General features: G+C 43.5%; 1 protein-coding gene and 1 long non-coding RNA gene across 7 annotated transcripts in view; one reads left to right on the forward strand and one right to left on the reverse strand.

Annotated features, from left to right (window-relative positions):
• Positions 1–19,475, reverse strand: part of JAK1 (Janus kinase 1) — a 64,034-nt gene extending 44,559 nt beyond the window's left edge. For 3 of the 4 annotated variants that reach the window (XM_030033496.2, XM_030033502.2, XM_030033501.2), the window contains exon 1: positions 19,321–19,475. The gene's annotated coding sequence lies outside the window, so the exon portion shown is untranslated. Of the gene's footprint in view, positions 1–4,768; positions 4,902–19,320 lie in introns of all 4 variants that reach the window. The other variant, XM_030033497.2, reaches the window with a different exon arrangement.
• Positions 19,476–19,537: 62 nt separating this feature from the next.
• Positions 19,538–24,045, forward strand: LOC115349351. 3 transcript variants are annotated; one of them, XR_003926067.2, is made up of 3 exons: positions 19,538–20,194; positions 21,081–23,070; positions 23,770–24,045. It is a non-coding gene; the product is annotated as an uncharacterized LOC115349351 (long non-coding RNA). The 3 variants fall into 3 exon arrangements; XR_005933756.1 differs by lacking the exon at positions 23,770–24,045 and having other exon boundaries at positions 19,538–19,759; positions 19,872–20,194; positions 21,081–23,303; XR_003926066.2 differs by lacking the exon at positions 23,770–24,045 and having other exon boundaries at positions 21,081–23,303.
• The last annotated feature ends 3,838 nt before the right edge of the window (positions 24,046–27,883 follow it).

Below are 27,883 nucleotides of genomic sequence, written 5' to 3' on the forward strand. Positions count from 1 at the left end.
GGGAAATACAGTTCTTTACTGCCCATCTGTTGGAATAAACACACATAGCAATTATTTTTTATTACTGACTAATCACCAGAGTACACCTGTATAATGGTTAGCTGTAAACACATTTATCCCTATTAGTCAGAGGAAGGAACTGCGACTAGTTAATTGGTTTGTCTGAAGCGAAATGAGACACAACACTGAAGTCCCTCTTCTAAGTCCATTCAGTCCATTTCATGGATTTATTTTTGGCTTATTTTCTGCTCTCCCCACCACTTCACCAAGGTCAGAGCTTCTCGGGGCAGGCAGAGGGTCAGCTCATCCACAAGGTCCCTGCAAGGACTGCTATGCTTCATGCTGCAGCCTTGCCACCAAAGACTTTTCATGCTTCGTTTCACGCATCCCAAAGACCAGCCAGGGGTGGCTGCCAGTGTGTGTAAAACAGAAGAGTACCCAGAATGGTGTATAAACTGGCCTTTAGAGAAAAAGGATCATAGTGATAAAACTTGAAACTGGTTTATTTTTAGTCTCTGTCTGAAAAGCAATAGGGTAGGCACTCATCTTTTCTCTTCAAAAAGCTGAGCATGATTACACCTATTCTCCCACAAATGAACAGTATGGGTAACAGCTGAAAAATGAGTCTGCGCTGACCTTTACTCACCTCGGCCTCAGGTAAATGGTTTGTTAAGAAAGAAGCTGTGTTCAAAACAGGTTTCCCAGTCAGAGCTGAGAAGGTACCCTGGCAATACTTGCACGTTGTCCTGTTCCTGTACATCTGGCTAAATGCAGACATCTGCCTTTGAGCTAGATGCTGTATGCTCCTCTCATTGTCAATCTAGACAATTAAGTCCAAGCTGCATTTTATCTTACCCTGAAACAGAAATCTGAAGTAGGTCAGATGAGGTTTCCAAGTCTTTCCTCTGACTGACAAGGGATCTCAGACATCTGCATCTAAGCTTGTCTCTTTAAATTGAAGATTCAAAAGCTGGATGAGCGGACTCTCCTCCAGAATATACTTCAGTTTGCTTGCAATTACTTTTATATTCTCAGGCTTTAAGGAATCCTTATATTGCCTACCTTACTTTAAAAAGAGGAGGTAAACCCCAAGTATCACCTGTAAAGTGATAAAGAAATGACATGGTACAGATTTCACCCTAAATCCTTTTTCTTCAATCCCAGCTGCGACAAAGACTGGGAAAAAAAAAATGATCATTTTTCACAGCTGCAGGCTCTTTTCTTCCTAAAAATCACCCAATACAAGTAAATTGGCAGAAGTCACTTGAAACAAAGGAAGCCAATTGGTGAAAGCCAAATAAAGCTATTAGAAAGTTGTCCAAGTAGACAACTTGAGCTCTGCCAAATAACAAGTATCCTTGTGCCTCCCCTCCTTTTGGTGACTGAAAAGCAGTCTGAACTGTGGTGGCTCTCCAATAGCAGGGTCAGATGCTCCTCCTCTGCTGTTTTGGCCTCCTGCATCCAACCCTACAGATGGTGCTTGCTGCTTTTTCACTGACGTGCACACACATGCACGTGCGCGCGTAGAGTCATCAGCTGCTCCTTTCAGTGCAAACATGGTGTCAGTCACATCTCAGATGCCCTCTGCATACTAAGACAGCACACATCCTCCATGGTTTCATACTGATTCTCCTACAGGACTTCAGAAGATGGGATAGCTGTGATGTTACGAAGGCCAGGCTGCCAACTGCTGCAGTTAAAAGTCTTATCTAACAGTTGTTTTCTGCTTGAAAAAGAGGAACACCCCGATATTCTCTAGTATCAGTATTCTCTCCTGAGACAACTAAAGTAACTGACAATTTAGTGTTTAAGCACAGGCAGACCTTGCCATGAGCAGCCTGTTCGGCAGGAACACCGGGCTGAGAAGGAACCCGTGAATCCCATCCACTCCTCCACCACCACCTATTAACACAGGACATAAGCATTTCCCCAGCTTGCACACACCTGAACTAATAATCTGAGCAAAGCAGCACGGTGTTTCAAGACACCGTATCAGTAATTATGGATTTTTTTCAACCAACCGAAGTCCTAACAATTATTTTCAGCAAGTTCTCTAATGAATTCCTGCTATGCAATTTGATTGTGAACGCTTTGGCTTGACATGGTGTACTTGTTACAATTAAGAGAATTGCTGGTGTGAGTCTTTTGCCAGCTATGAGCTATATCCCAGTATCACCCCGTCAAGCAAACTAAATATTTACACTCAATTCATTCAATCTCCTAGACAAATACATATGCTATTTTTAACTAACCAGCTAAATAGGAGTAAATTTTACATGTTTACCTCTGAGAGTTGTGCCAACAGTGGTTCAAAGGTGGTAAGACACGTCAGTGGCTTTAGCGTACAATGGTGAGCAGAGGGACTTTGTTTCTTTCATTAGGGAGTCCTGTTTGGGTTACAGATTTGAGAGTTTGTACTGCAGATTGCGCAATTATCCTATCGCTGATGGTTTGGTCCCAGAATGACTAAAGCTGGCCTTTACACTCATACATACCCAGACAGGCTCTACTACACTTAGCATTTGACATAGAGGTGTGGCAATGCACAGAATCTCAACCCATACAATTTCAACCTGGCAGTCTAAGCACTTTTCTGCCTAGAAAGTCTTACACCTCTTCCCATTTACCAATCCAACTTAACTCTTCTACAAAATTCTGGCAGGGCTGAATCATCTCATGTTTATTTACAGTTCAATAATTTCTCTTTTCAGAAAATATTTGCTTGTCCTATTTCTGCACTTGCTGCCTGGTAACTTGGTGGTCTTGCCTTTAACAACAAAATCATCCTCCTATGAGTCTTAGACAATGTACGACAGCTGAAAAAAAAAGTGTGAGTAACATATACTCTGTATTTCAGAATACCAAGTGGCACTCTTCAAAGCACAACTATAAGGTCTGTTCGAAGTAAAAAAATACATAACCGTTTACATTTTCAGGAGCCTATCTGCATTCCCAGTAGTGTCTTTATATTATGAAAATTTACAGTAGCTCACTGTTTCTCAATTTCCAGTTTTGGCCAAGAGCAGCTTCATAAAAGTTTATGGCCAATTCACTTTTCAGTCCAGGTATAATTTTATTTCAGTTCTCCAGAAGCACATAGCAACGCACATTGCTTAGCTGCAGTTCTCCCTCTCTTTCTTCTCATGCCTCTCTCACAACAGCAGCTTTGGATGCAGGACCAATACACTGCTGCTGTGATTCAACACCGACAAATCATTGGGTCTTGCTTTGCTCCTCCCCACTGATGAGTCCCAAGATATTATCTGTACATGCCACAAGTCAGCCTTTCTTCCCAAGAGGCTGATAACAAAAGTTGTCTCAGCTTCAACAGCTCGAGCAGGCCCAGTTTATCCACGCTCAACCAAAGAGCCTTTGGTCTGAAGAGCTGCGACGCCAACCTCCCCAGCTCCAATGCGAACATGAAGCTCAAGGAACTTGGCTGTGCACCGGTAAATTTTTTCAGCAGCAAGAAAAGAAAGCGACTTCCAGCCAGCATACCGATTCCACTGCTGCTCCTCAGCAAACACCCCAACCCATGGCTACAGTCATTTCTGCAACACCTTGCCGAGCGATGGCGAGGAGGGGGGAGAGGCAGGGGCAGACCTGTGTAACACCGAATCCACAAGCCACACTCTTGCACCTTCTCTGGCCCAAGCCCAAATCCTCAGTCAGCAGCAGTAAACAGGAAGCCACCGCTGAACTCCATGACACACATGCGCACCCCAAGCAACCTCCTAACCTTCTTCCTCCTGCAAATGCAGCTGTCAACAGCTGGGAGGAAGAGAATATCCATATATGTAAAGAAGGGAGTCAGGGCCGCACTTTACTGGTCATCAGAGCTCCACGAGCTGAATGTGCTGCTGGCCTGGGAAGGGCAGCACCCTAAGGATTATGTACATTGCAAGCAGGGTTTTACAACAGAAAAGTTGTGACTTGTATAAGCCATTTCCAGGCTAAAACCTGGAAATATTTTTTTAATATATTAAATCATGTCCCTTATGAAACAGACTTCTACCTGGTGAGGTAGAAAAGCACTTCGAGGTACTACCAAGCTACCTGTCACCACCCCTTCTCAACACTTCAGCTGTGCCACTGCTGATGTGGTTGTAAGGTCCAGCCTCGATGCCAATTTATCCGTGTAGGTCGAGATGCAGTGCTGTGAATACTGGACTGCAGTACTTCTGGAAGCATCAAGCAGAACAAGAATTATGCTAGGACCTAAAAATCTCGGAAAAGGCAGGACTGAAGACATCACTCGAAATCAATAAAGCTGTTGCCATGAAAAGTGGCTTTAAGACCTTACTACAGCTTTTAACTACCTTTCCTGTAAAGAGCTTAGTACAGTAAATGTGAGTAAGCAAATATTAAAAATAGCTACCCAGGGACACTCTTGTTCAATCATTTTTAGCACTGACTCAAACATGTATGACTCACCCCGAGTACCTCCTGCTGTATCTTCTTTCCCAGTGCTGGCTCTAACATCTCTTACTTTACCTAGTGGACAACACCACTGCTGATCTTGAGACCTCCAGGATGGAGGGGTCGTGTGTGTCAATATTCACCACTAAAGTTTCATCAGAATTTTCTACACATTCTTTCAACCTTCAGTGATCATTTCTAAGTAAATAATTCACAGGATTACGCTACAAAAGGACTGAAAGCCAACATTAAAAAGGACTAGAAATTAAGGAGTTGTCATGCTTAAATCACTCTCAAGAAGTTCAACAGGCAATTACCAAGCATCTCGCTTCAGAAAATACTTTCTTACCCTCTCTCCCTCCTAGCTGCAACCACGCCAAGTTACTGAGTCGCCCTCTAACAAGACCATCCTCCTAGAAATCCACAAGTTGTGTAGACAGGCTTTCTGAACGCAGTATCTCTGCCACACTTTGTTCAAACCACTAAAAAAAAAAAAAAAAAAAAAAAAAAAATCAGAGAAAAACCCTTCTAAAAGAAGTCTTAGTCTTATTTACTGGAGTTTACAGGAACTAGTGGTCACATACAGGGAATTTCCACATAGTTAAGTTCGTAACTTTTGTACTTCGACTGTACATTTACGATCAAAACAGAGGAGAATGGAAAAGCCATTACAAAACCTTTATAATAGATGTACAATTTAATCAAGACTAATCAAGCTAATCGGATATCAATTACAATCTGTTTAATATTACATATACACTATAGGTGGCAATAGGTGATCCTGTATATTTTATATACATAAGCAGTCCTCCAGAACTATTTATGTGCTTAAAAAACATATATACCAAAGTCTTTGCCAAATTTGCAGTAATATCCCCTAACCCAAATAACTTAATTTTCATGCTCATACCTTAAAAGAGAGCATAAAGAAAATGACAAAGGGAAGAAGAGAGAGAGGCGAGTGGTAGCAAAGCAACATCATAGAGTTAATCAGCATATATAGCCTTCAGAAGTTATGTCAAGTTTTTATTACATCTTCACTTCTCATTGACAGAATAACAACGGTATGTTTCTTTTGGGGTTAGGTGGCTTTTTTGGACATCAAGGGAAAAGAAAATGCAGGAGGAGAATCACTATCCCGAAACCTTTAAGAAAAAATACTTCATATTTTATGGAAGTCCCCAGTTGCTGAGTGCTATATTTGCACTACTCTATGAGGTACCTTATGCATGAATTATTAATAGTAACTTTTTCTCTGTATTATGTTGTGCTAGCCTTAAAAATTATCACCACCTGCTCTTCTTTGCCAAGAAAAGCACAACATGACTAGTTTGGGGGATGTTTTCAGCGTAACTCAGAAGAGAGAGGATAGATAAACATCATGCCCAGACTGACCCATTTGCTTAACTATCAAAGAGCATTTGCCTGCTTCCAAAACTAAGAAAAACCAGCAGTAATAAAGTCCGAGCTCAAACTGTCAAGTCAGAAAAAACAGGAACTGTGCTCTAGAATTGGGGTTTCATATTTCCCCTTTTGAACTTGATACCAGAACTAACAATATATTTTGCGTCTAAGAGACCATGAGAGACAAAATCTTCTGAATTTAGGGGGGAAGGGTAGACTTAAAATCAATTATTCGCCACAAAGACTCGGTTCTAACTTCAACCAAACAGAGACAGTAGCTTCACACACCGTGTACTCCTTTTCGTACTTCTACAAAGGAGAAAACACAGAAGAGTGAATACAACTGAAAAGGAAGGTCCTCCCGTGAAACCCCACCGCCAGGAAATTAGGAAAGACAGAGGAAGAAAAGAACAGAAGGAGAGAGGCAAGTCTGAGGAACTTTAAATCACACCTCTCCCCTGTTTTTATACACTGTGATGAAATTGGATGTTTTACAATTCCAATTCCAAAGCCTGGATTTCAAAACTAAGAACTATGGAGAAAAAGAACTTTGAAAAAGCAGCTGGGCACTTCAAGCTTTGCTCCAGGTCTGCAGCCAGACAATTTGCAAATACCACAGCACAGCTATTCTGGGCAATAAATATTTAACTGTAGTGGGCAATACTTCCTACAAATAATACTTAGAGGAAAAAAAACTTTGGGGACCAAATCTGTCTGTCAAAGCACATGCACTTCTGTAGAAAATAATGAAAAATAAAAGGTGCACCGTGCGTACACTAACTGCCGAGTACACAGCCTGTTAGCTCAGCAGTCCAAGATGGCTACTTAAGCCTTAGCTTTAAATACTCTTAACTATAAAAGTACTTCCTTTTTTCTGACCTTAAAAGCAACTTAGAAATTTAATTGCAAGTTAACACGCAGGATTCTTAACAACAAAACCTCTTTCAAGTTTCATTATGTGGTTGGTTTATTCTAACATACAAATATCCCCAGTCTTAAACTGTTCAGCCCTTACAAAAACTAGTGATACCACATCAGGCATTCCTCATCATTTACAGAAGCCTGTGGATTTTAGGGAGACTAGAAGCTTCACTCCAAACCACTGCCCTAAGTCACTGTAATTGCCAGAAGGCTGTTATCCCATGAAAAACTGACTCAAAATGCATCAAGACATTAAAAGAATCATAACGCTCGACTAGTTTCAGAATTTAAAGACCACTCAAAAAAAAAAAAATTGATTTGTAACCTAACACACTGAAAGAGTATTTTAGTAAACATGAAACAAATATTAGTTACATTAAGCAGATCTCCATATTGAAAGGTTAACTAGAGACTTCAGATAAAACTCACAGAAATTATTTACAAGTGATCTCTACAAATTTATATTTTTTTTTAGAAAAAATTATCTGTAATTCCTGTAGTAACTTGCATGTATCACCCCTCCAGCAATTTTCTTAAGCAATCTGAGAATTATCATACAGACTTCACAGAGAGGAAATACCCTGTTTTTCAAACAACTAATCAAAATCTTTCCCTGTGTCTTACAAGCTAGAAATCTGGCTGTAACCAAGCTGCATTTCTGCCTTGGTGTTTACTTCTATGTCGCGAAGTACAATCGGTTCATTTTCTCAAATGGCTAAAAGCACATAAATTGTACTTAACCAGAAATTACAAAGCTACATTTCCTTTTATATACACGAATTCTGTGTATATGCAGTGGTTACCTTTAATATGCAAGGCTATTTGCAGTTAAAAGCAGGCTATTGCGCTTCTCTATACCATTCTAGACGCTATCTTTCCATGCAAATAGAAAAAAAAAAAAATTATTTCCCTCATTCTTAAGGGGAAATAAGCTCAGAAAACCCCAGTGTGCTGCCAGTCTATAGACATTAAACAAGTCAGCAGTGCAGAACTTGTCACTTCCACGTCTGTGCATCACGATGACTACCACCACAATACACAACAACCCACCCAGCGAACATCACTTTTGTATCTCCCTGAATGCCGTGCTGGAAGCTCCTGGCACCACTTCTCAAGTGTCCTGAGGATTACACAGATCCCACTCAAACCCAGCTGATAATCCTACAGCAGTACTCCATCTTCACAGACTTCTGAGGCGTAAAGCAGGGGGGAAGAGGGGATTTCAGCGCTCCCCACAATTTCTCCTTTCCACTCCAAAATGTGTCTTATGCCAGCACTCAGGGTGGGAGATCATCTTTGGAGATATATTTAACAGTTTCTGCTCTGGCAGGATCTTCACCCACGTGGAACAAGGATGTTCATACCAAGTCCGTTCCACTCCACGCCACTCCACTCCTCTCAAGCCACAGGTTCTGGAGCAGAAGAAGAGGTTCTCGATAATGCTTGTCAAAAGGGCTCATGCACAATTTTTTTTTTTTAAATGCACAACACCTACAGTTATGAGAACCTAAATTTCTCATTTTCTCTTTTCTTACCAAGCCACCAGAAAGCTGACTCTCAGTATCGATTGGCTTCCAACAAGAACCCATAGCCTTTTTTCCCCTCCGCTCCAGTGTTCAGTGCACAATTAATCTCTTAATCTGTTCTGAAAATCTGAAAGTCTAGTGGAACAAGACATACAGAAAACACTCTCGTGAGCAAAATCACCTGAATTTAAGCAAAAAGGCCACAAGCCTTTTCCACAAAATCACCAAGCATAGAATTCAATTCCTAACATCTGCAAAGAGAGAGAAATCTGAGTGCCACTATTTCGTTATCAATCATAGCAAGAATGCAAAAGTACACTTAGAGATTCAACAGACATTCAGAAAAACTGCTCTATTTTTTTTTCTTTGATGATAATAGAAGACCTGATTTGTTAAATGTTAAACACATTGGAAATACCATACCACTTTGGTTATGCCTCAAGAAATTCCGATAGCTAATGGATTGTGACCAGAAGTCACTGAAATCAGGGCAAAGGACTTCATTTAAGCTGCTTTAAACTTTGTTTTCTGCTAGTTATCATCACATACTTAATCTAGACTCCTGAAAAATATTTCTGACAAAAACTCTGAAAGAGCCACCATGCCATTTTAGCTAGGAATGATGAAAGCTTAATTGAGAATTACAGAAGCCAAAACCACCATTTTTAAATCTTGCAGATTCTTTTCTGTTTACTGTAACAAGAGAGCAAACAGATGCGGCAAGAGAAACAGAATAAGCATGCCAGATATTCCAATAACAAGCCATTCCTTAGTAGTAGTTATCTTTTTTTTTTTTTTTTTTTTTAAAGGACTGAAACACACAAATTTAATCTGGCAATGAATCCAGCTACAGAATTAAATTAAAAATGGACATATTGAGGTGTTAATTTTATTAAACCACAACTTCCATATCACAGTCTCAGGCAGAGGCAGCTGGAGCAGGCTGCCTGGGATGTCCCCAGTTGGGTTGTTCATCTCTCCACAGAGACTCTACAGCATCTCTGGGCAGCCTGGTCCCGTGTTTGACCACCCTCACAGTACTGAAGTGTGACATGAAAGATGCTCCAGCCTGTTCATCATGAAAGAACTGTTTGGTGTACAAATTAAAAGCGTTATTTGTTTTCTTAAGCGTAAGATGGCATTTTGCCTTACAAAAAACCAATCAGGATCAAATTATGATTTTTCTTTTCCTAAATCCAGTGCCTTTAACTTGGAACAAGACCACAGCTATAAAATCATAACATGAAAGAGAAAAGAACACAAAATTATTGAAAAATGAATTGGACTGAGCCCCTCCTTTCCCCCCCCCCCCCGCCATTACTCATGCTTACACATGAGAAAATACACCAGCTAATTTCTTAAGGTCACAGCTTATGGAAATGAACAGGATCAAATGCAAATCAAACCAGGAAGATTAAACTCAGCTGTAAACTAAGAAAACCTGATGCTAGACTCAGTATGCAAAATCAAGACAGAACTCTCCAACAGCATTTCTAAGTCATCAATTTATTGCTGAATGCTTAGTACTGAAGAACACCCACACATCTCCACATTATTTGACTTCTCCGGTCAAATGCCCAATAAGGTACCTTCTCCTCCTACCCCTTTAAAAGACATTTTATAGCTCATCCCTAATCATGGATGAGACTGAGACAGATGAAGGAAAGGAATTACCCCATTTTAGAACATTTTATAATGGGATGTTCATGGAGTAGACTGCTTGCTGCTCTGCAGAACTTGCCTGTATGCCATATTACCTACCCTTAAGAAGAGACTGATTCTCAAGTTAAGTCCTGAAAAATTAATCTCTATTAACATAGAGATATAACATATTAAGCTTCTTCTTAAGCCTTTGGTTGGGGCTCAGGAAATTCTATGTTAGTGTTTGTAGGCTGTGCCCTCTTTGAGTACACACCATGAAATGCCCCACCAAAACCAGTAGAATAGCTTTGTAAGGACCGTAAGTGTGTATTTGTTTACTAGATTACGATCATTATGTCAGTCTTGCCTGCTAATTAAACTACTCTCAACTTTCCCTGTCTTTGAAAGTGAGTACCAATAGGTTTTGAAAAACAAACACCTTGAAATGGTCTGGGAAAGCTACTGATCTCCACTGCTTTTAAAAACCACTGCTTCTAAACCATATCTAAGAGAGGATTTTCTTTTAAAGCATAATTCAGTCATTAGGACATAACCTAAAACATTTCTAAAATTACTCTGGCTGTGAGCAGAGCCTAGTGAAGATGTTACTATTTTACTGGTGGTTATCAGTCTTTGCTGGCAAAAAAAGGGAAGCGTACATGGTTCAACCGCAGGGAGGGTGGCAGTACCTGCCAACAGAAAGGGAGCAGTAAACACCTCGGGGATGGTACATCTCAAGCGGTCGTGTACATATGTGCAAGCTGGCTTGGCCTTGAATGCAGAACTAGTGCTGATTAAATTGCTTTAAAAATGTGAGCTGAAATGTGTGATACATCTTATTTCCAGGCGGAGCCATGCAAAAAAGTTGCAGTTCTAACAAAAGCCTTTGCCAGCTTCAGCAAAATTAGCAGGAAGAGACAGCGGTTTGCATCTCAGCTGTATTTTAAAGGCTGAACTCACCACAAAGCTTGGGACAAATTAAGTTCTTTATGTAATTACTCAGCTTCACTGATATGCACTGATTTGCCTGTGTGAAACTGAACTTGTGTAGAACTTCGGAGTTCACAGCATATATGTACACAAACAAGCACAGCAGTTTACATTAACTGCTAATTAAACTTCATCAAGCAGTTAAGTAATGAAGATATAATGGATTGAAAAAGTCCTAAGGAATTTGTTCATCAAAGAAAGCATGAAACAATCTCAAGGCACGCAATAAGGTTGTGCCAGCATAGCAGAGGTGAAGGTAACGCGTGATCCAGATCTCTCTCCCTAAAGAGAGTCCTACCATAGATTTATAGGTTGGCAGGTCCTGCCCTTGTCACATAAAATTAATTCTCCAAGTATACAGAGCGAGAGGGTGGTTCTATATAAATGCCTCTCTGCATGCTAAATGACGCATAAAGCACGTCAATAGGTATATGCTGTGGTGCAACTCAGGTCTAGAGAAAACTGTTTTGTGTACGCTGGGCTATATGGAGAAGTTAAACTGCTTCCACTTAAAAGCATATTGGCATTTCTTAGGCAGGATTTTCACGACACAGTGTCCAAGTTCGCCCATCCCTGTGGAAAGCAGGGGAAGGAGCTGATGAGAAGTCTTCCGAGCCAGAACAGGTATCCATCAGAGTATATGATGCTTGCTCAACCGAAGGGGTGACATGCCACAACAGGAGTGCCTTAAGATAACACTGCTGTGATCTGCAACGTGAAACCACCACGGCCTTGACGATACCCCAGCAGCACTGCTTACCTCCTCCCTCCGCACATGCGTTGTAAGCCAAGAAAAATGTGGGCTCATTTTTCACTTAATTCAACAGCAAACTTCCAAGAACACAGTGTTATTAAACCTGGAGATACTACACACTTTTATTGCAAGGTAAACTTTCAGTCAATACCAACAAAGGGTGAACAGTTAATCCGTACACAGCCAAGCTAACATCACCAGCATCTTAGGTTTTAGTTGCTTAAGGCTGTGCTGGCACGTACTGAGTATTCGGGATTTAAAAGGTGCCTTTTTTTAAGCCAAGTGAGCCCTCTGTTTGCTGATGTATCTTGCTTATATAGATGTAACTTGGCCGTGTTGCAAGTCACGTGTACAGGAAGCTGAAAGGACCGTAAAACCCACAGGACTTTTTTCTTTTTTAACTTGGCAGAAGATAGCTGTTCTTCTTTTGCAAAAATTAAGCTCTTTAAGCCAGCTACCCCTATATGTCCTTTCACTTACCACCTGTGGCTTTGACAGTGAAATCAAACCCATGCTCCCCTGTATTAATCAATTCCACACTTATAAGAAAGGCATTCTTGGCCATGAATTACTAGTAAAGTAAGTGCTGGTATAAAACACCACAAACTGATTTCTTCCAGGTGATGCTGGTGGTAAGACAAAGGCTTCCAGGTGAGAATCCCACTTGGCAATGCTCGTGCTAGCGACTTACATCTACCTACAACACATTCATTGGGCTATGGGGGCTTGTTCTGTATCATCAGTAAACACAACCTCTATGTTCCCTTCGTGAGGGCAATGACACAGCAGCATGAACACAAGTAGAAGTTTTCTTGGCAATGAAAAGTCATAACCCTTCATAAAAAATGGGGATTGGACAGGTTCCTTTTCTCTGAATATACCAGCACTTTCCAGAATCTGGATGAACTCTTGACTACTCCCTGTCTTTAGGGGACAGAGGTATTAACAGACTTTCTAAAAATCAATACAGAACAGTCAAAATACATTTAAGCCATTCTCTGCCTAAGCCAGGCACTTATGTTTCTATTAGAAAAACAGTTAGAAAAGTCATGAAGTATATAACAGCATTTCAGAAGAACATGGTGTCCATTACAGCCTGCAGACCACTCAAATAGACTTTACCATTAGAAAGAGTGGAAGGCAGCCAGTGCTAAGTTTTGGAATTGCAGCTGTTACTTCAATAATTAAGTCAAATGCACCTTTCTCTTCCTTCAGCTTAAGTCTTAAGAATAAGAAAGAAGGGCAGAAGATTCAAATAAGGAAAAAAAATACAGTTTAATACAAATGCAACAGAAATCAATAGCAGGAAAAAGCAAAAGGAAAACAGTGAATTTGTAATCTTTTGTTTTCAGAGGAGAGGATAACTCCTGTAAACAGAGTGCTGCAGCACAGGTGATAGAGCTGTAAAGTGTCACAACAGAGGTTGATACATACAGGTCAGGCTCACTGATTTAACTGTCTGGTTCCTTCTGAACTTTTAAACTCTCTAAATAGATGGGCTCTGGCAATTTCAAAATTATTAGCCTGTTTTGCCATACTTTGAGGAAAAGTGAAATACAGAAGTGTTCAGGAAGTGAAAGGTTATTTCTTGTGCGTCTTCAGTAAACACGAAAGACACTGAGTGTACAAGAAAACCATATAAAGTGAACTTCAAATGCCAGCTTATAGTTGTTCTTGATGAAAAACCTCAGAACTGAGGGTGGCCACACTTTCTTTCCATGCAGGAGGCCACCAGCTTGAGTTAAGATGTGAGCTTGACATCCTAGGGACAAAAAAAACCAACCCGTGCAAAATAATAGATTGAAATATAAAAGACTGAGCCTAATGCAACGCTTGAAGTATAAAAGGTACCAGCTAGCTTTTCTTCCCCTTAAACATCTAATGCCCTACAAACTAACACAGCTTTATCAAAACAACAGCAAAAAAAAAAAAAAAAAAAACAAAACACACACCCCCAAAAAAACAAACCCAAACAAAAAACCTGTTCTGAATTTGTTGTTATACTCTGGTAAAATCCAGAGCAGTGCAGAGATGGGTATTTATGGATGGCAAGTAACAGGAAGTTATTTAGACTGCACAAGTGCCAAGGCTTTTAAGGTTCGTTTTGTTGATATATCTCTTTGTGCTGCGAGCGTCTCAAAATGAGTATAAAAGTTAGTTCTGCCAAATTAATTCCCTGAAAAACTGAGTCCACATACAAACAAATTTCTTGCAAGTGTTCCCTCTCCTCCCTCGCTCCTCTGTCCAAGTCACAGATCTAGCATGGTCTGCTTCATTTTTCCTTATCTAAAAAAAGTAAAAGGCTTACATCTGTCCTTCCTCCTGACATGAAAGGTGTAAGGATTTTTTCCGGACCTGCTGTCTCCAGCACAGCCCTAGGCACGGTAGCTCTCACAGCAGATCTAAGTACAAACTCCTAGGTTGAACAAGATTGTCTTCCTGTTCAAAATAACATGAGTCAATATTACCTCAATCTCAACTTCCAGCCAGTAAAATTAAGTAGTTTAAAAGATATGAAGTGGAAAACCAACCAAGTTATTTTGACAGAATATGCCCCAGATTGAAGGGTAATTATTAAGCGTACCACTAATAAAATCAAATATTTCAATACCCTGCTAAATTCCAACTGGGCCACCTGATTAGGCAATCCAGACTCCGCTCAGTCTTCGAACAGCTGGAAAAGACAGGAAACAAAACACTCAAGTTACAGTTAGAACAGCACTTGGTGTCCAAAATTGCTACAAACTTGCATTATATTCATGTATATGCCTCAACAAGCTGCAGCCCCTCTCAGATCCACTCCGCAAAAAAGGGAGATTGCGTACCGCAGCCTGAGGAATGTGCACATTTTCCTTTAGGAGTTTTCTCCTGGAAGTATGAATAGCAGTTGTCACTTAAGATTTTGCGTTCAAAGGGAGTTAAGCCTTTGGGGACTGGGGAGGGAATGCAGCATTTCCAGGAGAGAGTGGGGGAGAAACGTGTCGAAGGAATAAACAGGTTGTTTAGCCAAAGTCAGGCACTGGCCAGGGACACAGCTGAGATGGAAACACCCCAAGGCTTCTAAACCCATCGAATGCTGCATTATATGGTTATCCACCTGCACACTGACCCCTTATCTTTGTGAACCTTCCTGCTCCCTCCTCCAGTACACACACAGGCAACCCAAGTCTTAACTCATGGTAAATCCTACATGCTTCAAAAGTCAGAGAATATAGCATTAAACACTGCAGTTATTCAATTTATTAGCAGACCCTCCTTTATGTAGCAGACCGGCTTCAAAGAAGTCCAAAAAACTTCACAGAGCAAAGCTACCGGATACATGCATTTATGATGGTTGAGCTTCTTGAAGCCAGTCGCCTTGTAAAAGCTTGTTCTTTACTAGCAAGCCCATGCTGCTACTTTGGGAGCTCCATAGCTACAGCAGAACAGTGACTTGGTATTTCTGGAAGACCATTTGTTTACTATCAGAACTGCTGACAAAGCAGAATCAATAGCAACACCAAGCCACTTACTGCAAGACAAACAATTTTCCTATTCTTTAGTAGCTACAACTGCACTTGTTCAGAATCTTAACTCTGCAGGTAGGTTCCTCTTCAAACATCAACTCCAATCTGATTTTTCCCAGGCTTTCACCACTACCTTGCTCCATAGTTCAGGATGATGTATACATCCTTCACTTTTCCATCAACTTCCAGTTCTTTTCCTTTATCTCCTATCTTACCTGTCACATCCTGCAGGGGTAAAAATAGTCTAACAGAACAATTTTATGGGCCAGCTGTTTTAAAGTGTAATCATAATCACATAACATGCAGAGAACCATATTCGTGTCACTTATCAACCAACTCACAGGGTGTCAGAGGCTGATAAAAGGTAATGATGTGCAATTTAAGTGGTACGCACTATACTTTTCCGAGTAGAAGCTGCTCTTACAGTTTCCTGCGGCTCAGGTTTTCTGTCAGTTATGCAACTTATGGTACATTTATATAACCAGTTCAAGGAAAAAAACAAGAATTACTCTAGCCAGCAAAACCATTTGTAGTTTTATAAGCCCTTCAGCATGAAGAAAAATGTCAGGACTTGTTCCTTAAAAATCCACCTGTTTTCAGCAGGCCAGGACATTAAAACCACTAAATCACACTTCCTCACTTCCCGCCCCACCCTCCCCTCCCCAATTTCAATCAAGAGAAATTGCAACCAATTTGCCCAAGAGAACCATCGTCAACTTCTTTTTCCAGTAACCTAGTACTTTTTAGCATTGTTTCAGTTTTTGCAAGGATCACGTGAATGGGGAAAACAAATACTGGTCAGGGTACCTAAAGCCCTGCTAAAGATATCAAGTGAGGGAGCAGAATAATCCCCCCTAATCTTGTCACTTCATGTACTGTACAGAAACTATAGCAACAGATGGAAGTAACAATTTAGCTGCCAAACACCCAAAATGCTGTTCTTTTGAGATTCTGCTTTCCTTCTTGATGAGGTTCAAGCATATTTATCTCACCCTACTAGCAAAACTGAGCAGGATCAGTCCATGAAAAAGCTTTCTTTGCAAAAGGCACACTCTGAGTATTAACTGACTGAATCATGTGCTTGAACTGTAAAAGCCATTTTCTATCAATTCGGCAAGTGTTTGCCATTTACCAATACCTGAAATCTAATTGCATTTTAAGTGCTTTAGAGATCTAGAGCAACTCTGAGTGTGTTTACAGGAATAATGCCCAATCTTTAAGAAATTGCAAACTGTTGGACAGGCTACAAAAGAAAAAATTGAATATTGCCATTTTATCATCCAGAAGAAAACATTTTGTCATTTTTAATTGGACACGAGACACGTCAGGAACCAAGGCCCAACTCGGTCTCTCCATAACCTGGCTTCTCAGCGTGCTTTCTGGTTCATCGGGTCTCATAACAATACTTTTCACAGCTAAATACAAACCAATCTTAAGGGTTTGTTTTTATGTGTAAAAGCTTTGATCTCTCAAAACAACTCACACCAAACACAGTGTACAGATTCAAGGATTCTCCATTTGGGTTTGTGCTGTATTTTGAACCTCTCTTCCTCATACCAAGTTGGGCAGCAGCAAGGTGCCAAGAAACCTGAGGCCGGTTCTGCAGGTGAAAAAGGTGTTTCACCTCCAACTCAAGGGAGCATGGGGAGGTACGTGGTAGGAAAGAGGTGAAATCTTCCTGCCCGCAACAGCGGGCATCACTGTCAGGATGCTGCCTACGAAAACGGAAACATTTTTCCCCTCTACACAAAAAAGGGAAGCTGGTTTCTGTGAATTCAGTCTTTTATTTGCAAGACACTGAACTGCTACAGAAGTGTCCGTCTAAACCTACTGAATTACTATCACTTATTCTTCCAACCAAGAACCCTGGGTTACTTCTAGCCTCCCAAAGAGGTAAGGTAAAAGAATTAAAGCAAGTTTAAATTGCATTCTCTGTTTTGACTAAGGAAAAAATGAGTTTAAAAGGTATGTTCATTTAACTCACTGAATCTGTCCAGTGACTGTTCAGGTACACTTCAGCTTTTTGCTTTGCAATTGATACAGGTTTGCTTTCCAAAGCTTTTGTGTTAAGATATTCTCTCCAGATCTTGCTTCTCATTTGTTTTTAAAATAAACTCATTGAACAGACAAGGCAATTTGGACATACAGAAACAGCATATGCTTGAACAGTTCAAGATTTACAGAATCCACCTCTCAAAAGAGGCCACTTTGAAATTAATTCTGAAAGATTTTTGCAGTGCAGAGACTTCCAGGGGTTCACAAACTTAGAGCTGCTCCGGTTCTGCATTTATATTCTTGTGCAAATTTAAACCCACTCACCCTGGCTTTTTACAAGTTTTTCACCTAACATTTCCCAAAGGTCAAACGTTTGCAGTTTTGCTCTGTACGAGCATAGTATAGTCTCTGTTCCACTGGGCTTTGGTGCAAACGGCTTGCAGATACTTAGACAAGTAAGATATTTAAGGAGACCTGAATCACTAAAAATAAATTGACAAAAACGCTTGTAAAATCTGCCTGCGATCGCTAACTTTTAACATCGCAAATGACAGCAAGAGACTGATGTGATCTGTTGTTTGCTCAGACATGAGCAGCATGTCCTTAGCTGGCTCTGTATTCCAAAGCACCTGCCTCGGTATCACCTAGCACAAACCCAGATCAAGGTGCAACTTCCTGTGTGTTTTAAAAACAAGTACCAGGAGGAAATGCCTACCACTCCCCATATATGGTCAAAACTGAACTTAATACTGAGCTTCAGCAGCCGTGAATAAAATGGTACCAACGTACATACATTCTGCTCAAGAAAAAAACTGCAGAGAATCTTCTACGAGCAAGAGTTAAATTGGGCTAATTGGACTTAAGCTTAAACAGCAATGTAACTTTGAATTATTTCCATCTTCCCCCCAAAAAACAACCACCAAAAAAAAAAAAAAAAAGAAAGAACAAAACACCAAACTTTCTTGCACTGCACTTACCTGCCCTCCAGGTCTCTATGCCTCAAAATACACACACCCCCATCCCTAATCCATCGGAGCAGCCGCCCCGTTAGCCACACGCTTCCCCAGCACCACCCCATCCTCCTTCTAAGCACAGACTCGAAGTCTCTTTAAACAGAGCCGGCTCCAGCCTCTCCTGCCACACCAAGCGACTGCCATGTTGTCTTTCTGCCATCAACCGACACGGTTAGCAGCAGGGCTGACATGCTTCAGACTTTTTTTGCATCCTGGTTCTCCTCATATATGAGCTTTCTACGTGGATTTTGAAAATCACACCTCAACAGGATTGTCCAAACGACGCAGCAAATGTTTTCCCGCGCACACGTACAGCAGAATTGTATTTTTAGGTGTCTGCAGAAGGTGGAAAGCAGGCGCAACTTGCCAACTGCCAGGTTACCTGCTCCGCATCCCTGTTCGCGCTTTCGGGTGACAGATATCAAACCAACAGGTGACCTGCCTGCAGGATGGCTGTCACCACCCTCAGGGGAAGGAGCACCTACAGAGAGGGATGTCCGAAAAGCGTCTCTATACAGCAACAGATGCCAGACTGACAGCTGGACCCAATCAATTTTTCCAAGCCCTTAATTTGCACAGAAGCGCAAGGCAGCAGTACGGCTAAACAGCTCCGCTCGCAAAGACGGCCGAGGACTCCCGTAAGCTCCCGGGGGGCTCCGAGCTCACCCGTAAGCCCCTCGCAACATTTTTAAAAACTTAATTTCACCCATTTCCACCAGCGGGCAGAACCGAAGTGATTTTCATTCCGGTTCCTCCTATCACCAAAACCCGGCCTCCCCCGCAGGAGTCACCGCTCGCCGAAACGTGGCTCTGAAAACCCCTTCCCAGCCCGACATTGCCCGCGGGGGCTCGTCGTCGTCCTCGTTCCCCCCCCGTCTCCGCTGAGGAGAACCCAAACGGCACCGCACACCCGGGCCCGGCCGCCGCGCTGAGCCCAGGAAGGGACCGACGAGGCCGCCGGGGGAAGCCCTGCGCCGTCGGCCATCTCGGGAGCTTCCCTCAGGGGAAGAGCCCGCCGCCCGCACACACACCCCCACCCCCCCCACCCCTTCCCCGGCTCCCCTCAGGCCGGGGCCCGGCTGGGGGAGTTGGAGGCGGGGAATGGGGGGGACACACAACGATACGCGGTAGCCCGCTCCGGCCCCACTCACCGCGTCCGTGGCTGAGCGCCGCTCAGCCGCGGGGCTGAGGAGGCGCGGGGCGGGGGCGGCGAGGCCCGGCCCGGTGCTTCCGAGAGCGAAGCCCGCGGTCGATCGGCAGCGGTTGGGCGGCGGTCCCGGTACGGCGGCGGCTGTGGCGGCGCCCAGCCCGCGGAGCATGCGCCGTCCGGCCCGGGGGTGGTGCGTCGCCGCGGCCGCCTCCCGCCCTGAGGGGGCTGAGGGGGCGGGTGATGGCGGCGGCGGCGGGCTGCGAGGCGTGAGGGGCTGCCAGGGTACCGCTCCGCCGCTGAGGAGATTTGTCGGCCGGCGGGGAGGCGGTTCAAGCCCTCAGAGGACGCCGAGCCCCGGGCGGGAACAGCCCTGCCTGGGCGACGGCGGCGGGAATGTGGCGGATAAAATGGATCTGTCTCCTGGGCGGTTGTAAAGTGAGGTAAAAGACTGTAGCGGGTGTGGTGGGAGGCCAGCCCAGTGACCGAGTCAGCACACGGAGGTTTAACAGGAGGTGCTTAAACCAGCCCGTCAGCCAATTTGTGTCCTGGCAGGGCTCGGACGGCGCTGGAATTGCGGGGTTGTCTTCGCCGTCCCGGTGCCGAGGCCGTAGCTGTCGTCTCCGCAGATGTCCGGCATCTGCCGTGGTGGAGACTGAGCTACCGGTGTATTTGGATCATCTTTAAAAAAAGACCTACAACCTTACCTCTAGCCTCGCGCTGAAGTGAATGAGCCGGCGTAAACAACTTGGCGTTTACACCAGAATGAGGAGACGCGCACGGTTCTCCTGTCTGCACGGAGAAGAAATCGGTTTCTTCATTGTGGTTTCAAACTCTTCTCGAAGTCACAGGAAACGGCACAAGTGGAAGTAATATCAGTAAGAAAATGATTCAGTTCAATAAAATGATTCCCCCCTTCCCACACACGCACGCATATTTGGCATTTTCTTCTGAAAGAAGAGCCAATCTGCTGCTGCCTTTTGGGGCAATTGTCCTAACAGCTGAATCTGTCATTCAGAAACACCTGCCCTGGTAAACCTGCCCTCTCTAATCACAGCACACTGATAACATCTTTTTGTCAAGGTCTTCTCATGCGTGGCAGCCCATGGGTGTGCAAGTCCCTTTGCCATTACAAAGTGTTTATATGCCAATACAGTCAACTGGTCCCCGCTCATCTACCTTGTGCCCTCGGCAGTCCTGAGTTTTGAACCTTTTCTCCGGGAAATCAGCCCAAAGCTCTTCATCTCCCACACAGGAGCTGGGAGGCGGGGGCTGATCGCGTGTGAGTGCACATGTGTGCATGTCCGGGTGGTTGTAGTTTACAAACTAAAGATAGATAATCATTGATGATTTTTTTTCCCCTCTCCCAAAAGGAAACAAGCCAGCCCTTCTGTGTTAACCTTTTTCCTCAGCCACACGGCATCATTGGGTCTGGATTAATCATGCACTGTGGGTGCACGGGAAAGCACTGGAGTCTCACCCCATTTCCATCGCTCCGGTAATCTTAACTCAGGAAGGAGAGAGGTCAAACCCTGCAGACACACATGGCCATGCCACGGCTCTCAGGCCCAACCTTTTCTTGCTCTCTTGTTCCCTGTGCCCCCCCACCCCGTGATCTGCCTGCAAGCGCTGTGCTTCCATTGATTAGCTTTCAGTCTTGCTAGCCCTTTCCATGGCTTTGCCTTTATAATGATAAAATCAGTTTTTCTCAGTGGGTTTTCATGCCCAATAACGTACCAGATCTTTATTATTTATGCTTTACAGGCAAGGCTTGTCTCCCAGCACACCAGTTGATGCTGCGAATGTCCTTAAATCCTGAAGCTCAGAGCTGCAAATCAAAGCAAAGCTGAGGAGGCAGCTGTGACGGAAGGATTGCATAAGGGGCTTAGCCTGAGGCTGCTTGTGGCTGCAGCAGCTCAGAGGAGAGCAGCTTTACCTTTGCCTCCATCTAAATGGATGCCCAGCGCCCAAGACCATGTCCAGGAATGACCCAGGATGCCCAGCGCCCAAGACCATGTCCAGGAATGACCCAGGCTCCCAAAAGCCACGTCCTTCTGCAAGAACTAAATTCTCATGTGCTCACACACCTCACTTTAAAAAATGGGGCTGAGCTCCTATGGCACTTACAGTCTCACAGAAACTGCGTGTTCAGCCTCCTAGTCCTGCCTGCAATGTGAGCTTTTTGCTTTTTCTCCTTAATTTCAGGACACTGATGTCTGCTGATTTCTACTAGTTGTTCTGCGACATGTAACTGGGATGAAATCAATGTGCTTCTAAAAATTACTCCAAGAACTATGTTAATAACAGGGCAGGATTTCCAACCTATACCCAGAATGGTCTGCTTTTACCACAACATACCATCCTATGGGAAGGATGTAATTCTCTATTAAAACCTTTAAAGTAGTTTTCTCTAAGGAACTAATCACATGTATTTGTAGCTGAATATGTTTTCTTGCTTATGAAGAGAATAGGCTTGCAAAGAGCTGCAGAAAAGGCCTTTGATGCAACATAATTTTTCTTTCCCCTGCAAGTACTGTACTGGCGTGCAGTGACAGGTCAGCAGAATTATTTTGTATCTTACATACTTCTTTATTTTGCAACTTCCAGGATGCACTGATATCCTCCAACAAAAAAAACCGGCCAAATACAGATGACTAGACTTGACTGTCTTGGTATTTGTGAACTAAAAATCAAACTAAATTCAAACAAATTCTCTCTTGTAGCATTCTTTAAAGAAGGGGTAGGGATGGGTGCACAAATTAGCCCTTACTTGCCTGCTCTGCAGTTTGGTTTTCAAGCTTCCAGAAGCCAAACCTCACCTTTCCCTCTGAAATGGTAAAGTTTTAAAACTACTTTAAACAGCATAAATATTTAGAAAGCCTTTTTTTTCATGGCATTTCAAGGTACAGTGAGGGGCCCTGCATACGGTGAAGTGCCTTAAGTCACCAATGCCATCATCTTGGAATTGGCTGGACCTTTATGTAAATGTGATTTAACACTATCTAAGTGGTTTCAGTCTGTCATTGATTTGTTCCTGGCAGTACTTCTGGAGCCTGGTTCTCCTCATATGTACTAGCAAAAATCAGGAGGAGGTAATGAAGTCAGAGGCGCTGTGTAATGTATAAAATGGGCCGCTGACTTTCAATGTCAGCAATTCCTTAAACTGTAATAGTATTAGAAACTATTCTAAGAATAATTCTTTGTGCTCTTGTATGCTTCTGCAGAGTGTCAGGCTATGTTCAGTGCTACTCAAATTAGAATTTATTTTTTTAAATGATTCCCCCCCCCCCCCAGAAAAAAAACATTCTTCCATTTTTATCTCCAGGAAAAAGAAGTGGGAGTTACAAAGGCGAGCAAGTCGATCATTTTTTCCTCAAGATCAACAAAACTGATCGTTTCACTTAGAGTTCTTTTTTCTAACACAGAGAGCAGAAGCTGGTCTCAGCTGGACCCGTACCGGGTTTGGTTCACCCTGCTGCCAGAGCGTGGGGAGCAGCTACGACGCCAGGCCAGGAGGAGCAGGAGGACCAGGCTATAGGGCAGCGCAAAGCTGGGTCAGGCGAACAGAGTCACAAAGCAACAACCTTAGGTGCTTCAAACCATCGTTGGGGGCCCATCAGCTGGGTGTTGCGGGTGAATTCAGCCTGCACCCTCCTCCATGTCATGTCTTCCCATCAGCAAAGTGGATAGCACTGTACACCATCATCATGTAATATCTTAGAGACTGCGAGGCCCCCGGATACTGAGCAATGGGGTGGGACTTGCCACGGGAGCTGTATAAATAGATATGCAAGCGCACAAGTTCTTTCATCTGATCTGTTGCTGAATTTATCTTAAACTTCCTGTGCTCACGTAACATGCGTGAAACCGTGTTTGTGACACTGTTTTCAGAGTGCTTGTCTCTGCTTGGAAAAGCAAGTGAGAGAATTTATTTTGAGACATCAGGAATGTGTGAATTGCTTCTTCATAATTAACTACTTCTAAATATGGTGCTCAACCCCTTTTTTTTAAGCTAAGTGGGGTTTCTAAGAATCTCAGTTTGGGGAAGGAAAGGTACTTCTTGTCGGTAGTCCAAATTTACTTTGCAAAAAAAAGATTAAATTTTGTCAATCCAAAGCAGTCCTTGTTCTGAGGGTGCCATGGCAGCTGCTGCTGAAAGCAAAGCGGCGGGGGGATTTCCTGCGCAGGGCTGAAGCGAGCTGGCACAGCAGCATGTAGGAGGTGTAACACGTAGCTCCATTTCCCGACTTCCCTGGCCAGGGGGCTGGAGTTCGCTTGCTTTGCTCCAAGCTCTCAGGAGCATGGAGATGCTGCCGCCCTGTCTCAGTCCTGCATCAGGCGTGTTCATGTTGCTGCTTGCCTTCATCATTTGTTTTTCCCCGTTGCGAGCTTTCTGGTTCTTCACTGTCCTCTTAACAAACTGAATCAGCATTATTTGCATTTTTTTTTCCAGATTTCTCTGCTGAAAAATATACCTTATGTTCACTTGTTGTGAAGCAGACACTGGGTTTGTGTAAAGAGCTGCAGAGCAGCTGCAAAGGATGGAGTTACCACCCGTGCCCGTGGCCAGGCAGCTGGCACACTGTGACCAGTGCAGCCTGAATCTGGCTTCTTGTCTCAGCCATCGCTGCTCTGAGACATAACGGAGCAGTGTGGTGGTGGTGATGGTGGCGGTGACGGTAGCCAGCTCCAAATCCCACTTCTGATTCCCCCTCCACTGAAGTCAGACTCATTCGGTGACCACCTTTTTACTGTGCTTCAAGCAGACTAATAAAATACATAAAGAAAATCAATACTGCCCAGAACCTCAAATGCATTTTCTTCAGCTCATCTGCTTTCCAGTGCAGCCATCTCCAGAAGGATGAGTTTGGTGCTGGCACAGTTCACAGGCACCCACTTGCCGCCTGGCTGCCTGCCAGCCACACCGCTAGAGCTAGACGCACTTGCTTATATATTATCTCCATATATATATAACCCAGAAAAAGCTGTATGGGCAACAGTTGGCTTTTATAAGGGCAAGTCTAGCACTAACTGGAACTGGAGGTGGGTCTGCTGGTGGGGAGGGATGAAGCAGAGCACTGACCTCAACCAGAGCAGTGACCTCAACCAGAGCAATAATTAAATGTTTTAGGATTGGAAATGCCACGTTTGTCACCAAAGCGTTTGCCTTTCCGTAACGATACACAACATTGATTCACGTCCCTCATGGTCCACAGATCACAGAGCTTGTTTACATGGCTGGGGGCATTTCTCAGGTCAGTGTCCAGCAGACGAGACCAGGTGCCCCTGTTTCTGTCAGGAGAACACACGTAACCTGGGGCATGCAGCATTTCTAAAATCTTTAACGGATTACTAGCAGTCGGGATATACAGCCTTGCTTGGACAACTTCCAAAGCACATTCTGTTGCTGCTGTTTTTCTTGTGTGCTTTTGGAAACTATATTTCCGTGGTCTATGTTATAAAGCAGCATTTTTATGTGGCATTTGCCATATTCCCCCTCCCTCTGTCATATGGAGATAGAGAATTAAGGTCATGTTTCCAGGAAGGGTGTTGCTCTTAATGGCACAGAGGGTTCATAAATACAAGCGGGATGGCAGGCAAACTCCAGATCTGGAGAAACGTGGACTTTTTCCCAAGCCCACGAAGAATGAGCGATATCACCGTCACAAGCTTAGTGCCCCAGTCTTTGCCTTCGTCCTGCCGTGCTGCTTAACCATGTGCATCATTGTGAAAGGGTACAGGAAGAGAAAAATGAAAGATGTCAGTGATCTTAAGAGACAGAGGAAGGCGAGGTTCAGGCTGGTTTCTGTCACCCTGGGTTGCGTTTAAATGGCACGGTCTACAGTAAGAGGACAATTGTTACAGTGCATTTGGATACTGTTAGCTATGGGTTTCAAATGTACTGAGAGCATTCAGGTTGCAATACATAATCCGGTGAAAATAGCTGATATTACCGTTTCGTTCCATGAAACCTATGGAGGTGAAAAGCAGTGTGGAATTTTTCTCCCGTTTTATGTAACTGTTTTTCCTCGTTTCCTCTTAAGTGAAACGCCGTATTTCATGCAATTGTTTTAAAAGGCTGTGGCGTGTTTCCTTTAACTTAGCTGAGTTAAAGGGGTGAAAAAGTGAAAAATCCTTAGACTAAGAAGGAACTAAATAGACACTGTGATCCTCTAATAATGTGCAGATAAAACACCCACTGTGGATTGTGATTAAAATTAGTTTTCCTTTAATAGAGATGCAAATGCAACTGCAGCAGCATGTCACATTTACATCCAAAATTAATTAGGCTTCATTAGCAATAAGCCGCTGGAAATTTTAATTTCCAGAGTTCCCTGGAGCACTGCATTTCAAACCAGAATGCAGCAAGGCTTTGGATGCTGGAGGGGCAGCATCACATGCTGCCTTGAGATGTTGTTGTTGTTGTTCTGGACCGGGTGGAAATTTTTCTAAAACAAACACGTTACTTTTTTTATCACTCTGGGAACATGAAGCCAACACATTTAAGGAAATTGCTTGCATATGAAATACACCAAATCAGCAGGTAATCCTGGGCACACATCAGAAACATCGGCACGGAGCCTCTCATGTTGTCTCTGCTGATCTGTGCCCATCTGAACTGGCGCAGCCTTTATCAGCGCGCTTCCACGGGAAAGGTACCGACTCCTCCTCATCCACTTCCCTCTGGAAGAATTGCTTCTGCTCCGGCACTCCAAAACGCTGACCCTAAAGGGCATCTGTGTGTTCACATTTTTGCTTGTGTGTTTTTGTTTAAGTCATGCTCTCTTTATTAAAAAAATGAGGCGGCGAGACTTCCAGTTATGGAAAACAGCTACCCCTGTAGCTGCAGAGTACCAATTAAAACCACTGACGTTCAGACCTGTTACTGACCTCATCTACTCCTCTACCAGCCCCTTCTCCAGGGCTCTTCGCTACGAGTCCTTTGCTACTGCCAGACCAAAACTGCCTGTGCTGGTGCTGCCCTTGTGCGTGCAGCCTTTGACTCATTTCCTTGAACTTTCCACCACCATCAGCCCCAGGCTGGTCCCAGCAGCGAGGAATGAGACCCGCAGATGGCATCTTCTTGGGTGGAGCAACACGATGGTGTTGTGATGGGGTCCATGGCTCTTGTCCATCTGCCAACACCTCGAACAGGAATCATTTGCTCTCTCACAGACTTATTTTTACGCAGGAGGAATCTGAAGCTTGTGCAAATGTTTAAACACATGTCTCTCTTGAATTATTCAGTGTACTTTGCTTGCTTCTGGAGTTAATTAAAATGGAGGGCAGTCGATAGCAAGCTCTCACATTCACCGTAGGGAGGAGGCGGCAAACTGTGGCAGAGCGAGCACTGATAACCACCTGCCCTCTCCATCCCTCCTGCATCGCAAGCTGCCACGCCGTAACTGCTGTGCTCCCTTGGCAGTACTGAACAGCAGCAGCAGAGCACCACATCTTAACAAGTTTGCCTTAATTTAAGGAGACCAGTGTGTGCATAGCACTGGGGAATGACATGTCCTGAGCTATACTTGAGGCTGCAGTGCCTGATTTCGGAAGATCCAGGGAACCACCCAAACCAAGAGCTGTTTCCCTCCCGAGCAGCCTCACACTTTTTTTAACCTGTTTTCTGCTACGGTTGAATGAGGCTTTTTCCAGTGTCAGATGTACACCCCTGTGTATCAAAAAAAACCCAGACTAAGTGCAGCTCTAGTCCTTTTGAAGTCAATGGGGAACTTGAGATTGGGATCAGAATTTCACCTATGATCTGAAGTACAGGTCTGAGCCAAAGCCTGACTCCCTTGGAGTCAAGAGAGGTCTTTCCTCTGGCTCCAGCAATGTTTGGTCCCAGAAAGCTTGTAACATTAGCCCAACATAAATGCATGATCTCATTGAAGAGTGTATTAATCCACTCATAGATCCATCCCCCTCTCCTGCTCCTGTGAAATGTTATGAAGAGCAAATTATGTACCAAGTTGCACAATCCTGACTTTATCAATCTGCCTGAATACAGAAATGATAGCAGTAACTCTGATACTGTACCAACGCTGAAACACTCAGTTCCTGATGAGTATTTTTGTCCCCAATCAGACATCAGTTAAAGTCACAGTTTCCCTTTGTGAATCAAGCTAATGACGAAAATGCAGGGTTTACATACCATTCAACAACTCAGCTAGCAGCTATCTCCAAAATGTGAGATACAGTCAGAAATATTTTATGCAGAAAGGAGAAACGATCATGTCATCCTCTGTTCACGCAGTACTCCTGGGGACTACTTTTCCCAGTAACAGGCAAGTGTAATTGCCATTACTGTTACCGCACAGCATTTGCACTACGTGGAAAAGGAGCCCTCACCTGGAAGCAGGAGCGAGAACATAAATGTAGGGCTCCACTGAGAACAGCGAGAGCAGGAATGCAGCTCCAACACCAATCCGCTTTTACTCTAAGAAAGTGAAAATATTAACACAGTTGAGCTGAGCATATTTGTAATGAACAAATAATGGTGAATTCTCGTTAAGCTCATGAAATTTTGCAGGCAGGGTGCTCTAACTGAGCAGTTTTTGGAGCTG

Source organism: Aquila chrysaetos, chromosome 12 (assembly GCF_900496995.4).
Source record: "Aquila chrysaetos chrysaetos chromosome 12, bAquChr1.4, whole genome shotgun sequence".
Classification (NCBI taxonomy): Eukaryota; Metazoa; Chordata; class Aves; order Accipitriformes; family Accipitridae; genus Aquila; species Aquila chrysaetos.